Source organism: Anthonomus grandis, chromosome 16, assembly GCF_022605725.1.
Source record: "Anthonomus grandis grandis chromosome 16, icAntGran1.3, whole genome shotgun sequence".
NCBI classification, from domain to species: domain Eukaryota; kingdom Metazoa; phylum Arthropoda; class Insecta; order Coleoptera; family Curculionidae; genus Anthonomus; species Anthonomus grandis.
Genome location: NC_065561.1, coordinates 7,126,013 through 7,144,547, shown reverse-complemented (window position 1 = coordinate 7,144,547; position 18,535 = coordinate 7,126,013). Strand labels below are relative to the sequence as shown.

The 18,535-nt window shown below is 36.1% G+C and overlaps 1 pseudogene; it reads left to right on the top strand.

Annotated features, from left to right (window-relative positions):
• The first annotated feature begins 9,617 nt into the window (after positions 1-9,617).
• On the top strand, positions 9,618-14,888 carry LOC126745955 (putative nuclease HARBI1; annotated as a pseudogene).
• Positions 14,889-18,535: the final 3,647 nt, after the last annotated feature.

Below are 18,535 nucleotides of genomic sequence, written 5' to 3'. Positions count from 1 at the left end.
GATATGTTTTGCTGTTCCTTTAATGCACAAATATCGGAATAGCAAGTATCTTTTTCAACTTCCAACACCTTTATTGACTGGATCATATTCTTATTCATCTTGGTTAAATCATTAACTTCCATTTGTAACATATTTATTTGCGTCTTATAGGTTGCAGATTCATTCTCTAATGTTTTTATTGTTACAATTAAATTTTTATTTAAGGTATTTAACTCATTGATTTTTATATTGAAATTTATTTTTTCCTCATCACATACTTTTAATAGTGACAGTAACTCACATTCTTTAGTTTTTAAATTTGTTAATTCGATTTTAAGTTCATCATTAAGTTTGTGTAGATTATCTAGGGAAAAAGAAAACTTCTTTTCGGCCTCTGACACTTCATCTTCAAACACCAAACTGTTTCGTCTCATTCTTTCTATATGCCTATCCTTTTCTTTTAGTTCAGTCAATAATTCATGAATCTTCTGCTCGTAAGACTTCTTTTCATTCTCATTTTCATTAAAATTTATTTGACATTTTTCTGAGCATAAAATTTTGTAGCCTCCCATTTTTATGGCATCAGAATTTCTATCCAAACAACTTGGGTGGAATATAGACATACAAAAGATGCAGCAATAATTTGAAAACTCCTTTTTTTGACAGCATTTGAAATTACGATTCATTTTAATAAATTAAGGAATATATAAATACGGTTAGACAGGAATTGCTAGCCAAACAGGAACTTGAGCCTGAGCGTCACCAGGAACACGCGTAAAACAAACACACTAGCACGTCCTAAGGTTGAAGTTCTATGGTTTCAAGTTAAGGTCAATGCCAGCAAAACAAGTCTAGTTAGTTAAAACAGGAAATATTTATAAAACAAAAAAATATTGACCTGTTAATTAGGAACACTTGTACGGAAATATAGCACGTCGATGTGGTTGTAAAAAAAAAAGAATCAAAACAAATCAAATCAAAACAAAACAAACAAAACTGAGTACCGGCGTAGCCTCCTACGAACTTAAACACGACCGTCACGTATGACTGCTAAACTGATACTGATACTGATAATGCAGATCGAGGCTTTTTTGCAACTGTTGATGTAGAAGATTTGGTAACTGCAGACTGACCATTAGTATTGCGAATCATTACTGGTCTTGGCATTGACTCATTGACTGATGGGGCTTAACCTTAGACTGAGATATGGGGTTGGTATCAGGGTTTGTCGAGGATGATGAACTGGAGCTTCCACCAATGACTTCAGAGGTACTGCACTTGTGCTGCAGCAGTTTCTCAAGCTTGCTCAGTCGATTCAAAATATCATGTTGTTCATATGATTTACCATCTTGGTAAATCATCCATTGTAGTTGCTTCGTTAAATCGGCGTTTGAGGCTTCAAGTGATTTGATCTTGTTTACCAGATCGCGATCCAGAGAACCTTCGCGACTGTCGCCAGCAGACTTTGAATTCTCAGAAACCGATGTTTTGAACTCATTTAATGAGTGCTTAATACTAGTGATAGACTTTGAGATTTCTTCCATCTTCTGGCGCAAATTCGCAATAAGTTTTTGAGTCTCCAATTCAACTAACTTGGAATTAACAGATGTGCTAATAGTCTCAAGTTTCTGGGATATTTTCCTGGATAGTCTTTCTCCCAGCTGCTCCAAAGTCACATGCATGGACCTGCTTGTGAACATCAGTTGTCGAAGATGAGCCCTTCTGCTGCTGCTTTATTACGTTAATACAGGTAGTACATGCATACAAGATCACTCTTGATTTCTAAAATGGAGAATTAAGAACAAGCAAGGCAGTGGGTAGCGTTGCAAAAATCACAAATGATTTTATATCTCATCTCCTTCTCAGAGAGAGCATTGTTGCACCTGGAGCAAGACATTGCTGGAGATTTTGCGATACCGAATAATACAGTCCAGCTCTAGTGCAAATCGGACCTCAACCACTACTGTATTATGTGTGTGAAGTAAACAAAACGATAACCACACTTTAAACGCCGGAAAGGTGCACTAATAATAAGAAAAAGCACAAAGGGTGCTGATTTTGATGTGGAAAATTTGAATTTCCGTTAGACTGAACGATAAACTATATAAATCGCGAACTCACTATAAAAAGATCACCACAATACCGGAACATTTTCCAGGCAGATGGATTGGCAGGAGAGGATCTTTTGAATGGTCACCAAGATCGCCCGATTTGACTCCGCCAGATCTTTTCCTATGGGGGATATTTGAAATCCAAAGTTTATGTGACCAAGCCGGCAAATATTGTAGAGTTGAAAACTAGAATAAGGCAAGTGTCGAAACATTTTGTAAAAAATGCGCAACTTACAATCTCAATTGACGTGTCCGAGCGTTTTTCCAAACATGCTTCCATTTATTTATTATCGATTTTATTCCAAGTTACAGACTCGCACTGTATACAATATAGCGCATATTGTATACATACAATAGTTGCGATTTTAATAGGATGTTAGTATGAGGCCTTGGCAGAAAGAAAGTTAGGGAATGTCCAGCATTAAGCCTAGACATCATGAAACGTACACCAGAAAGGACTATCAATTAATCCATTCAGTTACCCCTGGAGGAATTTTACAGAGAAGATCATTCTTATTAAACGTAAAGTAAATTACGTTAAATTACGTAAAGGATGTAGATTGAAGCGTTCCAATAGTTGCTGATGATCAAACCTGATGATTCCCCTTTTAACTGGATATATGCCATCCTGCCTAAAGGTCTTCAGGCTAAATACTTAGCAAATCTACGCTGAACAGATTCAAGGAGACCAACATAGTTCTGATAGAGCGGCGTCCATATAATGTAGCCAAACTTCAGTTTTGATCTAACACAGCAACAGAAAAACGGTCTTATTATAGACTCCAAAGTAAAACTATGAGAATTTCTAACTAGACTATGTTGTTTATTGTTTCTAACTTGACTATGTTGTTGAAGTGTGGACCTTTGAATCTGCATATATTCGCAGATTCAAAGGTGATGCCAAGATCAGTAATTTGCTTTAATCTACTCAAAAAAGTATCATGAATAAAGTAATTAAAATTTAAGGGTGTTTTTGATCTAGAGTAACTAACCACACTACATTTAGCCACATTCAAGCCTAACCTGTTACCAGCGCACCATACCTCCAATGTATTTAGGCAGCTCTGAAGGAAAACAAAATCCCCAAAACCATATACATTTAAATATAGCTTCAAATCATCGGCAAAAGCCAGCCTATGACAAGTGAGTGACTCAAGTCATTTATAAAAAAACTAAACAGTAGCGGATCCAGGTTCGAGCCATGTGGCACACCTGACGTTGCGTTAAAAAGTTTCGATTTAAAGCCCTCATATTCGACATATTGAGATCTAACAATGAAGTAGGAATGACATAAATTAAATAATCTCCCTGAAAAACCATAGTGACTTAACTTAATTGACTTCACTGTAGCAAAATATAGTGATCTATCAGAGCAAAGGCTTTTTGGAAGTCGGTATAAATAACAGCGAATTGAGAATTATTAACATCAGGTGATTCACAGATGTGGCTAGACAGACAGGATAAGTTATTAACACAAGATCGCCCGCTAAAAACTCCATGCTGGTCTACAGAAATGAGCTCTTTGCGTGACTATTGAATAAATAGCGAGCGATTTACGATAATTTCAAAAATTTTTAAGAAGTTACACCGAGAGTTACACCAAGAAGTTACCCCAAGACTCCCCAGCTTTTAAAATAGGTATTATTTTAGCACTCTTCCAAATATCAGAAATCTGTTCTGTTGACAGTGTTAAGTTGAAAATGTAGGTCAGCGGATCAGCCAGGACATCAATGCAATCTTTAACCAAGAAGCTAGGTACACCGTCTACCCAAGAGGTTAACTTATTTTTTCGTTTTTTACTAGCCAAAATAATCTGGGAAGCATCAATCTTGGAAATGTCAAAGTGGGGTATATTACCATACGTTGACGAATGGTTAATGACATTTTATTGTATAAATGTCGCACCAAAGAACAATGCAAAAGGGCGTTAATTATCACGTCATCGGGCAGTCTTATCATACAAGGAACCTGGTCCCAGTCTTCTTAGAACCAATAACATTCCAAAAGCTAGATGGAATATCAGAAATATTCCTTTCAGTATTTGATATATATAATTTATATTCATTGTTGTTTAATAAGGCGTCTAAGAGAATGGAATTTATTTCGAAAGAATGGAGAATTGTACATGTTAAGGTCCTTGAGGGACTTTTCCTTCTTATAAATGTTCCTATCAATTCTAGAGAATAATAATTTGGAAATCTTCCAAATATGCCATTCAATATATCATATAGGGCTCCACATGCATCATTAACGTTAGAGGATAAATACAGTCAGCTTCAAGGATCGAGTCATAAAGGAAATGGAAGTTGGCCTTTCTAAAGTTAAAAGAATGAGATAAGTTTTTATTAAGCTGAAAATTATCGACACGTTGGTATGAGACAGTAAAATCAATTTCCAAAGCAGGGTTATGCAAATCCTCCAAGACAAAAGGCACGTCACCACGAGAAACAGTACAGGTGAAGTTAGATAAAACAAGATCCAATAGTCTATTATTATAGTTTAAGATGTGATTACACTGGACAAGATTAAAAGTGTTTGCAAAATTATTCACAGCAATAGACTTTTGACTGCCATGATTACCGGTAGGTGAGTTAATAGAGAAACTAGGCACGTTAAAATCGCCCACTATTATTACATTATGGTTAAGCTTCGATATTAAAAGTGTTAACTGATCCAGGAATTGTTCGAGAATTTGCTCAATGGTGGGATGTACGAAACAGTCATGTAAAATATCTGTAACTTATACAGTAAATCTACAGCCAACAACATCGATAGAGAGCGCAATACTGTTGCAAAAATCAGGCAAACTAATTTTTTCAGACACAATGTTTTTAGAAACTCCACAGAGAACTCCACCACTGCGTGTGGCATTAACGGATTCAAATTTTCGGTCCGACCGGTAAACGTCATAAGTCTTTAAAATTTTACCACTAAATATTTCTGGCCTCAACCATGTCTCGGTGATATGCTACCAAGAATCACAATCAACATCAGCTCTGTTATCGTTCGAATCAAAGTTAAAAAATATAATGTTGTTTGGCCCTTTTCTGGCGCTCATGCAGCTCACTTAGGATAGCATCGGCGCCGGCTTGACATTCTAGCTAGGAGCGGAAATAGAAGGAGCAGACGCCTGACAGCTGTAATCTGCTGAGAGAACAGGCAAGTTACGCAGGGTTTCTTCAAGTACAACAATACGTTGTTCCAACGTGACAGCTCTCTCGATGGTTTCTGAGTTATGGTTCTGCATAGTGGTTTCCAAATCGTTTGTTCTCATTATTAACTTAGGAATATTAATAATAAACCTTCCCTGCGGAGGGGAAAAGCAAATGGCATCTTTCTCGAAACCATCACAATAACTCTAATTTCACTGGAGAATATGCAACCATACATATATATATGAATATATAACCATAGTGCTACTGAAATCAGGGCAGTGGTGTTAAGCAAGAGATCTATGCCCTTCTACTGTAAAGGCAGCGTCAAGCAGCTGCTGGGACTGATCGATCGTGTAGGAGTACTCGAAAGGGATGTTGGAGTGCTGAAGACTGAAATATCTAAACTACCTGTTGTACTGGATGAACTTGAAAGGGTCAGGACAAAGTTGGATGCATTACAGGTGGAGGTTACCTCATCTAAGATGCCATTGGCTTCCAATGGCAAGTCTCAAAAACCACCACTTACTAAATCAAACGCCAAGGCTAGTAATGTTGTGTTGCAGGAAATTATTGAGAGGCAAAAACGTAACTGCAATTTAATGCTTTTTAACCTAAAGTCCGAGTCGTCTGAAGATCCGACTTCCACAGCAGACATCTCTACTCTGCTAAACGATGTGTGTGGCCGTAATATTCCTATATCCAAGGCGTCTAGATTTGGAAAACCCAACTGTAATGGCTGCAGACCAGTTAAGATCACACTGGTGAACCATGGGGATGTCAGAATCCTACTGAAGAACAGGAGTAAGTTCTCAGGAAAAAAGATATACATTGAGTCTGACCTTACCCCGGCTCAGTTGGAACACCTTAATAAAGTCAAGGAAGAACTAAGGCTGCGCAGGGACCGTGGTGAGGATAACCTCTTCATTAAGTATATCAATGGTATTCCCTCAATAGCGGCAAAAAACCAAGGGCAACCACCTCCCCCTCCTTAAAAAATCTAGTTTCTTGATATTACCAGAACGCCCGCGGCCTGCGCTCCAAGACCAATACCTGCTTTAGTGCTGCGTCTACTTCTGGCTATGATATTATTTCCATCACAGAAACTTGGCTCCAAAATGATATACTTGATGGTGAAATCCTTCCCAACTCATACGTAATGTACCGTTCTGACAGAAGAATTGACCTTGTTGCTGCTTCAAGGGGTGGTGGTGTTTTACTGGGGATTCTGAACCACCTCTCCTCGGAAGCCCTCGACCTCTCTGCGATCAGCCAAGAAATACCGGAAATCGATCTGGTAGGATGTAAAGTCAAATTTAGTCATTTCATACTGTATATTTTTGTATTGTACGGTCCTCCTTCCATCGACTCCGTGCAATTAGAACGCTTTCTCGAAGCCTTTTCCATGGTTAATGTAATCTATTCTGAACATGTGATTATCCTGGGAGACTTTAATGTCCCCACTTATATTGAACACTCGGTATCTCCCAATAGTAAACGTCAACTTCTAAGTAATTTTTTTGATTTCCTAAACTATAAGCAATTCAATAACGTGGTAAATAACAATCTTCGCTGTTTGGATTTTATCTTTGCAAGCTTTAATATCTCTGTACTTAACAGCGGTGCATCTCTTGTCCCGGAGGATACCTACCATCCTTCTTTGTCATTTGAATTCCATGCAGGCCTTATCTCTCTCAATAACCTACCCCTTAATAAATCTGAAATAAAGGAATTTAATTTTAGAAAGGCTAACTTTCCGCTTTTGTATCAGCTGCTACTAGATATTGATTGGTCGCCTATCATGGTGCAGCAGGACGTCAACTCCGCATGTGATGTTTTTTATGATATACTGAACAACACTTTCGCTAGAGCGGTACCCTTCAAGGTAAAACGTAAAAGACGTTTCCCTGGTTTTCGGCGGACATAATTCGTAATATATATAAAAAGGAAAGAGCATTTCGTGATTATAAGATTTCCAAGTCTAAACATCATCTAGAGATATTTAGATCTCTGCGCAAGACAATTAAAGCTCTAACTGCACAAGCCTACAAAATGTACATCCATAGTATTGAGAACAAAATAACCTCCGATCCGAGTGAATTTTGGTCTTTTATTCGAAGCAAACGTAATCAGTCTCAAATCCCCGGCTCAATGAAGCTTTCTAACCAATCATACAATACGCCTGACAGCATTGTGTCCGCTTTTGGAGATTATTTCAGGAGTGTATACACGAACTCACTTCCTAGCGATCATCCTGTCGTCTCTGAACCTCCCTTAACTTGCATAGACGTCGTCGCGCTCGCGGCTACCGACATTATAATGGCGAGCAAGTGTCTTAAAAGCAAAATGACCTCTGGCCCAGATCTAATTCCTAGTTTTTTAGCTAAGGACTGCTCTGTTGCACTTACAGACCCTCTGCTCCACATTTTTAATCTGATCTTTAACACAGGTATTTTTCCCAATATCTGGAAGCAAGCTAAAGTTTGCCCTATCTTTAAAAAGGGCGATGCTGGAACAATAGAGAATTACCGCCCTATATCCATTCTGTGCAATTTCTCAAAGTTATTTGAGTTGGCTCTCTATAAATTAATTTTTCCCAAGGTTAAGTCCATGCTGGCCAACGATCAACATGGCTTTGTTTCTGGCCGCTCATGTACTACAAACCTAGCATTCTTCTCTCAGTTTGTGTGCGAAGCACTTAATTATAGAGGTCAAATCGATGTTATCTACACAGACTTTCAAAAGGCTTTTGACCAGATTGACCACTTCATCCTATTAAATAAGCTTAAACGCCAGTTTGGATTCTCCGATCGCTTGATAAAGCTCCTTAACTCCTATTTAGTTGACCGCTCTCAGTTTGTAGTGGTCGAAGGCTTTAGATCTGCTTGTTTTTCACCCACCTCTGGAGTTCCTCAGGGCTCTAATTTGGGCCCCCTTCTCTTTAACGTTTTCGCTAATGACTTGATCTCCACCCTCAATTGCTCTCGGTTAGCATATGCTGATGGCCTAAAGCTTTTCCATAGGATTGACTCTATAGCAGATTGTGGTCTACTGCAAGAGAACATGAATGCTGTACACCATTGGTGCACTTTGAACCGGCTTAACCTTAATGTTTCCAAGTGTAATGTGGCCAGCTACTTTCGTATCAAAAGTCCAATTGCCTTTAATTACTCAGTTAATGGAGAGTCTCTGGCAAGGTCTACCTGTTTCAAGGATCTTGGAGTCACCTTTGACCAAAAATTTTCTTTTATCCCTCACATCGAAGATACTGTTTCTAGAGCTACTCGCATGCTAGGCTTTATTATTAGAAATTGCAAACTTTTTTTGAACACTGCCACTGCCAAAACGCTCTACTATGCATTTGTTAGATCCAGGCTGGACTACTGCTCCCTCATTTGGTCTCCCATTTACAACCAGCACATTCACCTATTAGAATCAGTCCAACGGCGATTCCTTAAATGTTTGGCATTTAAGGATGATGGAGTCTATCCTCCAAGGGGTTTTGACCATAACCTGCTGCTTTCTAGATATACTGAACGGTCACTTGCGAAGAGGAGAGAAATGCATTCGGTGAAATTCTTGTTTAATTTACTTAACCATAAAATTGACTACCCATCGCTTTTGCAAAGGATTTGCTTTCATATACCACGCCTAGGATCCAGACAGTGTCCAGCTTTCAACTTGGACACAGCCAGGTCCAACATTCTGTACCAGAGTCCTATTCACTTTATGTGTCAAAACTTTAACACTATTGCTGATTCATGTGACATTCACCATGATGATTTGGCACTTATCTTGAATCACCTGCGTATGGTCGGTGGGGGAGGCTAGGTTATTTAGTTTTTGGTTATTTAGTTTTTAGCTTGAATACATTTATTTACTATTTTTTTTTTTTTTTTGGTCTTTTGATTTAAATTAATTCTTGATTCTTATCCTAATTTAGTGTTGATTTTTTATTATTTATTTTCTCAAGTTCACTACTTTTTTTTTTATTATATAGCAATTCTTTTATAGTTCTTATATAGTTTAGTTGCATGAATCTAATACAATTCATGCATTCGTACATTTATATATTTAATTGATTTTCCTGTAACTGGGTATATGTAACCTGTTGGAAATAAAGCTTATTATTAAATAACTTTCTTGCAAAAATCGCACGGATATCCAAAAAGTTCATTTTTGATTTCGTTCAATGAGCAATTCTTACTGCAAGCATAACAAACTCCACTAGCAGATATTTTTAATAGACGTAAAATATTAATATTACTGACCCAGCTCTACTTGAAGATTGACAGATGATGTGAATAATCGCACACATGTTATTTGGCAACCGATAGCTAATATGGATAAACATACCTGGTAAAAATAATAAAGCGCCTATTTTGTGAAGATTAGAACGTGGTTTTAAGGCGCCTACAGACGGACGAACATACCTTGAGATATGTACGCGCGTAGAAGTATGCGCGTACATATACGTTTTGTCGAAGTTCCCTACACACGTAAAGATAATTTACTATTCAGTTTGTTTTTAATAATGGGGACCGTCAGTAATCATGATATAAATTTATTAGCAGTGACGTGTGTGTGCATAATAAAGAAAAAACAAAAACAATTAGTGTATAAACGAAAGCCAAGAAGTAAATGGGTGAAGAAATGGTTGTTGCAGCGTGATCGATTTTCACATATAAAGCTACTAGAAGAACATCGTTTAGAACTGGATGATTATCGAAATTATCTCCGCATGGATGAAGATAGCTACGTATTACTTTTAAAATTAGTAACACCACTAATCCAGAAACAAAACACGTGCATGAGGTCTGCTATATCACCACATGAAAGACTATCAGTTACACTTCGATACCTAGCTACTGGCAGAAATTATGAAGATTTAAAATTTTCCAGTATTATTTCACCTCTAAAATAATTCTAAAATAATTCCGGAGACCTGCAGTGCTATTTATCAAGTATTAAAGGATGAGTATATAAAGGTATTTACTAACTATTGAAGAAAATAATACGTTAATCTTTATTAATAAACTCATAAACATAAGTATCTACAGTTAACATATTAATTTCAGAGAAATGTCAATATGGTAGGGGAGCCAGCTACCTATTGAGGTTAGTTATTTCCTCCTGATAATTTGCAAAAACGCTTTATGGGGGTGCATCGTGAAACCTCGTGTGCTTCAGCTGGCGCCAGCTGACACACACAAGGCTTCACTTCACTTAAGACCCCCATAAAGCGTTCTCCAAGTCATCAGCCGGCAGGAAATTGAACACCCAAACCTGTTACTGCCTCCCGTACCAATAGAATATATTCCAAGCCAAAACTGTCTTAATAATTACTTATATAGGTTCAAGTATCATGGTTTAAAGTTAGTTACAAAGCTGACAAGGCTATCCGTTTCGCACACTTCGTTGTCAAACTGTTGTAGATCGTTATTCTTAGAAGAACGTGTCTGAAGTGACTGAACAGTAGGTATCTGTTTTATTGGTTGCATATCTTGAGGTTGTGGTGTTTGAAATGAATAGGCATTAAATAAATTTTGTGACACATTTTGCTGGGGTGGAGCAATCTGCGATGGATAAGTATAACTCTGAGGATAATAATAAGTACTAGTGGAGGTACTTGTGTTTAAGTTAACATTGGAATTATTTTCTGCTGAATCAAGAGCGAAACAATTTTTGTTGCTTTGGTAACATGACCCATTTCTGCTTCAAACAATAGGTCATTAATCAACTTTTCTGTATATAACTTAGTTTCTCTTGGAAGAGTTCTCAATTTCGCTCAACATTATTTCCGAAAATCGTGCATTGATCCTCATTATTGCGACTTGAGTAACAAGAGCAAGAACTTCGTCTGTCTGAGCATCTGTTTTAGCTTTACGTTTCATCATAGAAGAAGGTGTAGGTGGAATTAACGACTTAGTTCCATCTGTACGGGACCTACTACGAGTACTACTTGCTGTGGAATTCAAGGGGCTCTGTACCGAACTACTAAATTCTTCAGTATCACGATCCGGTCCGTGAGTTCCATAACTAGTACCTGGTCGGGAATCCAATGGACTTTGTAATGAACTATTAAATCCTTCACTTTCTGGTTCTGATACGATTCCGATTTCCTGAAATAAAAACGTAATAAATTGCTTGAAACAGTTTCTATTTTTTGAGACATTAAGGATAAGGTATTTAAAATAAAACTTAGATTTTAATGCATCAACCTTCTAAAGAAAAAAAAATATTTTTCGGAATATTGGGTGGTATTAATAAAAAAAAAAAAGCATTTGCTTATACTTATTAGTAAATGCTTATCCATTGATCTAATGTAAAATAATAAGTATTTGCTTAAATAAACCCGAGTATTTATGTACTTACTAAAATAAGCATTTACTTGCAAAATTGTGGTTCTGCTATTTTGAAAACTGAAATTTTTATAAGTAAATCCTTTTTTTAGTAGGTAAATACTCGGGTTTATTTAATCAAGTAGTTATTATTTTATATTAGATCAATGGATAAGCATTTACTTATTAGTATAAGCAAATGCATTTTTTTATTAATACCACCCATTGTTGCATCATATAAATAAATTTTATTAAAAAAGCTAATACTCAAAATCTCAAAAACAGTTTTTTTTATCAGTTTGGAACAGTTGTTTTTTAAACACTATCAATTATGCCTGTATGCACCGCCAATCAGTAAGCACAGCTTAAGGCTTAAGCCATAATTTTTGTATGTATTATTTACATACGGTGCATACGCAGGTTTGAATGACAAAAAGAGTGTTAATTAATTTATTTTTTTGCAGTTTTCTACAACAGAGAATGAATGGAATATAATTGCTATAATGATTATAAAACAAAATGTAACTTCCCAAACTGCGTGGGAGCCGTTGACGGGAAACATGTTAATATCCTTTCCCCTGCTGGACGTGGTTCATACTTCTATAAGTACAAAGGAGGGCACAGTTTAGTGCTTATGGCTATAGTCAACGCAAATTATGAGTTCATTATGGTTGATTTTGGGGTAAATGGTCGAATATCGGACGGAGGAGTTTTTGACCACACTATATTTTACCAGAAACTAAAAAATGGAAAATTATCTTTACCACCTAAAACAAAACCTAAAGGCAGTAAAAATACAATGCCATTTGTTTTTATAGGCGACGAAGCATTTTCCTTGCGCTGCGACTTTTTGAAACCATTTGGACGGAACGAACTTAATCATGATCGAAAAATTTTTAATTATCGGCTTTCGCGAGCAAGATGTAGAGTTGAAAATACTTTTGGCATACTGAGTGCCCGTATTAGAATATTCCAAGGAACAATTTCCATTAGTTTAGAAAGCATCGAAAAAGCAGTCATGGCCGCCTGTGTTTTACACAACTATTTAAGACGAAAATGTGGAAATGCCTATGTACCGGAAGATAACGTTTATAGGGAAAATGTACAGGATGACAAAATAGATATAGGATTAGAAACTACTGGAATGACAAAACTGCAGCGCGGCTACAATCGAAGAAGTAATAATTATGCAAAAGAAGTAAGGCTATTATTCACAAATTATTTCTGTCAAAGGGGTGCTCTGTCCTGGCAAGAAAAAATGATACTGTAAGAGTAGTATAAAACAATACCCCTGTACTTCTTATCAATAAAATATTACAATGTTACCTACATAGTTCATTTTTTACTTACCTCTCCTTGGTCTGAATCAAACTGTTCATTTATTACTTTATCTGGCACGTTTGATACAGATGATCTGGGCTCCTCTTGATCTTTTAAAAAAAGCAACAAATCATAATACCATTTGTGGTATGGTATTTGTTGCTTTATTGCGGCGTATATATGTCGTCCTGCCCGGCTCTTGACCTTTTGGACTCTGCAATCTTTTTTGCTTCTCTGCGGAATACAGCACGTAGACTATTTATTTTAGTTTTTACCGTTTCCTTTGTAGCTGTTTTTTCTATTTCTTTCCCCTTATCTACCAGTATCTTATAGGCATCGTTTTTTCTATTCCTATTCATGTAGTCCTTGGATTTAGTTTTCCATAAACAGGGGTAAGATTTATAAAGCTAAATAAACTCAATTAAAATTTATTTTGAATATTTTCTGCTATCGGCCATGATTAGACACACACAGTTACACCAGACGATGGTTAACACGAACTCACGAACTGCACTGATTTTATTCCTGATGCGTAAGGCCGTTTAGTCTACCCACAGAGAGATATGTACGCGCAACTCGTACGCGCGTGCAAAAATTCAAATAGGAACTGAATACATCTTCGACGGATTTTTTAGAGAGATTTTGTCTACACACCGGCGGATATGTACGCGCGTACTTGTGCGCGCGTACATATCTCAAGGTATGTTCGTCCGTCTGTAGGCGCCTTTAGAAACTGTAAATTTTTACCTCGAATCTTCAGCTCCAATTTCGCAAACACTCACAAGTAGTCTTTACACCACAAGCACTAAAATAGCAATAATGCAGCGAATTTGCACTGTAGGTATTAACAAAATTGCAAATCAATAAACACATGTAAACAAAGTTAAAATATGCTTTAATGTCAAAACAAAATATGCATTGTTGTTAACCAAGCCTAAGAAATACAATTATAACTAAAATAAAATAAAATAAAATAAAATAAAGGTACCTATTATAAAAATTGTTGCAGTTAATATATACAATAAAAAATCGAGCTAAAAATATCCAGTTATAAAAAAACACAGGTAAAACAAGCACCAGAGTAAAGGGTCATAAAATATACATACATAGAATACTAAAAAAAAATACATGAATACATTGAAATAAAGATAATAAATTAAATTTGATTAAATAGTTTTTATTTAATAATTCGTATTAAAATACTTCAGAAAAGTATTCTGCGAGGCTATAGTAGCCCTTTTTTAACAAAAAATCTTTGGTAGAGCGCCTAAATTCCAAGCTGTTGTTACTTTGGCATATGGATAAGGGTAGATGATTGAACATTTTCTTTCCACCACTGATTTTTTTACTTGTTTAGACCGGGGGATTGGCAATCTGATATAAGAGGCATGGCCGGGTATTATAAATTATATTCTCCACATTTAGTTCACCCGAGAGTTCACCATTATGTTTTTTAAAAATAAGGCAGAGTGTTTCCAAAACAAAAATACAGTACAAAGTAAGAATTTTGTTAATAGCCCTCTTTTGCAACATAAATACTACCTTATTAAAGCCATAAAGAGATCATGATAAAAACAAATACATTAACGAAGATGGGATTCAATTAAAGAAAAATATGAAGCTCTATCTACTAAGCTGTTTAAGTTATTCACAATGACACAAAGAGCATAACAGCTAGAGGAAATTTTATTACATAATGTGCTTATATGATTTTCAAATTTTAACCCAGAATCAATATACAACCCAAGAAATTTGCTCACATTAGCAGACAATACTATATTATTACTCAAAAAGACATCATTAAATGCACATTTGAATTTTAAAATATTTGTTTTAGAAATATTACAGAACAGCTTATTAGCATCACACCATCTTTTTACCTTACATAAATCCGTCCGAATATTTGCCTCAAGCTGCTCACAATTCTTATTTTGCTACAGAATGGTGGTATCGTCTGCAAAGATGGTAAAATCGCCATTTATTGAAATATGAGGCAAATCATTAACATAGATTAAGAATAAGCGAGGTCCCAAAACTGATCCTTCATTTCATTTCATTGGAGCCGTGGCCCTTAAAGTTAACAGTCTGCACTCCTTCCCATCAAAATAATATAAGTGGAACCACTCCAAGACCATTCTTCTGAATCCATAAGCCTCCAATTTACTCAACAGTATACCGTGGCTGACGCAGTCATAGGCTTTAGACAAGTCACAGAAAACTGCGGCAGCAGAATCACCATTGTTTAGTCCAAGATATACCTTTTCCAAAAAATTGAAAATAGCATGAGTCGTGCTTAGGGATCTAGGGTCTAGCAATGGGCTGTTCTTTATCGCCATTTCTTAGTGAAGTATTTCTTAGCAACTTAGAAACAAAAATAATGAGCAGTAATTTTAAAAATAACATCATCTTTTATAAACGGTGTGTGGATGATATATGTTTGATTTGGAATGGAAGTGTGGTAGAGCTTACAAATTTCCATAATTATGTCAACTCTCTTCACTCTAAAATTGAGTTCACAATCGAACGGGAACAGAACAACACCTTACCATTCTTAGATTTATTACTTAAGAGGGAAAGAAACAAGATATCCTTTGAAATATTTCGTAAACAAGCAACAACAGATAATATTATACAATATAATTCAACATCACCGTCCTCACATAAATTTGCTGCTTTTCATTCTTTATTTTACAGACTTTTTAACATCCCACTTTCTCGTGAAGCTTTTAAAAAATAATTTCTTACCATTAAACAACTAGCAGTCAGTAACTTTTTCCCTCTTAAACCTATATATAAAATGTATTTTCAGTATGTGAACAAGTATAAATTATTATTTAATTTTATCAGACAACAAACAAACAATATCAAAACTTTTAGGTCGTTTACTTATTTTGGACCAATTTCGTCACAATTATCCCGCTTTTTTTCTCCCTTTGGCATAACCGCAGCTTTTAAAACCAATAATACCTTAAATAGACATCTAATTAAAACTAAAGATAAACTACCCCCGCTATCTTCTCCAGGAGTTTATGAGATTAGGTGTAAAGAGTGCCCTGCAGTGTACGTCGGCCAGTCTGGTAGGAAGATTTCTACTAGGATTAGTGAACACAAGGCCCAATACAATAAATTTAAAAATACCGAAATCACAGTGACCAGATCAGCTTTTGCTAATCACCTTCTCGACTCCAGACATGATTTTCCTGACAGCCAAAATATAAAAATACTGCATCAATGCAACAAAAGTAAAAAACTAGACTTGTTGGAGACAATGGAGATTAGTAAAGCTTTTAAAAGCCCAGATCTGTCCTGTGTTAATGAAAGGTTTGATTTTGATGGCCACCTAGTTTTTAATAACCTCAAGTAGTTCTAGACTCTTAAATGATGGTTAGATTTCTGAAATGTATAAAGGATTTGATTGTTTAGTCGAGTTCTTTGTACATAGATAGTGCCACTTTATTGTAATCTTTGTTTACTTAAATATTAGGTGTTTTGTGTATGTTATGGTAAGTTTTTGTTGAATTCTCCTGTTTTCGGGTTACATAATTTAATATTATTGTTTAGGTCTGATGATGCTCTAGTCGAGCGAAACATGTAACCTTGTAGATTTCGTGTGTTTTACCTTTTATAAAAACGTGCTTACGGATGCCTGAAAGCCAAACTTCTGTAGACTTTTTTGACAAAGTTGGTAGAAGAGATATTGGTCGAAAGCTTGAAGGATTATTTGCATCTCCACCTTTGTATAAAAGGATAACACAAGCTTTTTTTTAAACAAGAAGGGAAGGTACCTGTTAAAAATTAAGAATTAATAACTTCGGCCAAAATCTCCAAAGCTGTGCCTGGGAGACCTAACAGCACTCTCATAATTTCATCATACCCAGAAGAGATTTTGTTTTTAATTTGTCCAAATAATTCTTGAATTTCTAATGATGAAACCGGAGCATAAAAGAAAGCATCCGAAACAGACAAATAATCCAAGTATTCCCGAAAATCCACATGATCAGTGCAAGCATCATAATTCATGTTATGCATGTCCATAATTGCAGTAGAACTCATTTATCTGGCTAGCATCAAGGATTGAAGTCTGAGATGATGAGTTGGTTTTGCCTCTTAATTTGTTGTCTATTCTCCAGGACTCCATTTTTTGAATTTAAAATACTCTGTTGATAGTAATTATGTTTTTATACCTCTTGTAATCCAAGGTTTCTTTTCTTTATTTTTCATAACTGCTATGGGAAAAGAATCATGAAATTATGCACATAGCGTATTGTGGAATTCCTGAAGTGGATCATCAAATGAGCAACCTTCTCTCTCTCTCTCTCTCTTTCTTAAGGAAAGAAAAAAATTATAATATTCTGTAATAAATATATGTAATAAACAGGTAATGTATTAAAATATCTAGTCGTCAAGTACCCTGGGCCATCTTGACATCTTGGTAGGCGACGGTAAGCAGGAACTAAATCGTTCCTAGCATGAGTAGCATGAGTTGTATAGTTTTGCACATCCCGAGGAGTTGGAAACAGGTGCTTTTCCATTACATACACAAGACAGGCAAACAAATAAAGACAAGGCACAGTTAAAATCTTTAGATGAATAAAGGCGCTTTTGCAGTCCTCTCTCTAACAGCCTTCCTCTGCACTCCAAAAACTATGTCTCCTAGCCGAATGTCCCCATGCAAGGATTGCATAGCTAATGTGACAATGAAAAACTGCAAAATAGGTTGTTCGCCTTACATTGGTGGCGACACACTGAGAAATATGCCAGAGAAGATAAAGATCCTTGTTAAGTTGTTTTGCAAGGGCACCAACATGCTCGCGCCACTGTAGCTTGGGATTCAAGGTCACACCCAGAAAAGATACTGCCGAGACACAAAGTGACTCCCGTATGGGGAAAAAATTACCAACTGTGTCTTCTACGCATTCACCAGTAGCCTTTTAGAGCAGAACCACTTCACTGCCAACTTGATAGCCTCCAACGCCTCATCCAATGTATCAGCAGTGAGAGAAACAGTGGTGTCATCAGCAAAGAGAGTATATATGGCTATTAGGTCACTATAAGAAAGGTCATTGATATATATTAAAAATAATATAGGCCCAAGATTTGACCCCTGCGGTATACATGTTAATCTCACTCATTGCTGAGGACATCCCTGCCACCCTCACCACTTAATGTATGTGTTGAGGGTGGAGCAAATCATGACTTGTGGTGTCAAAATTGTAATATTTAAGCTTTCAAAGGAAGATACCATGGTCAACACAGTTGAAGGCTTTGGCCAAATCCAAAAATAAAACAGATGTAGATAGTCTAGTAAGGATAAAGCCTTGTCCCTCCTCATTTTTAAATGTAGGCCCAGACTGTATAAGTATTTAAGACACTTTTTTTTCACTACCTTCACCTCAGACTCTTCAATCCTTACTTTTCAATATTCCCTTTGAATATGGACACATTATTGTACGTTGTCCTTATATTTTATTTTATTCACGTTACCCGTTATCTGTTTTTTATGCTAGATATTTAATGATAGTACTATAACTTCATTAAATTTTTTTTTATTTTACTGTAAAACTTAAAAATACGATTCTCAATTGTTTTTTATTTTCATTTTTACCAGCCTTAAAAAATGCTACTAGTTGGC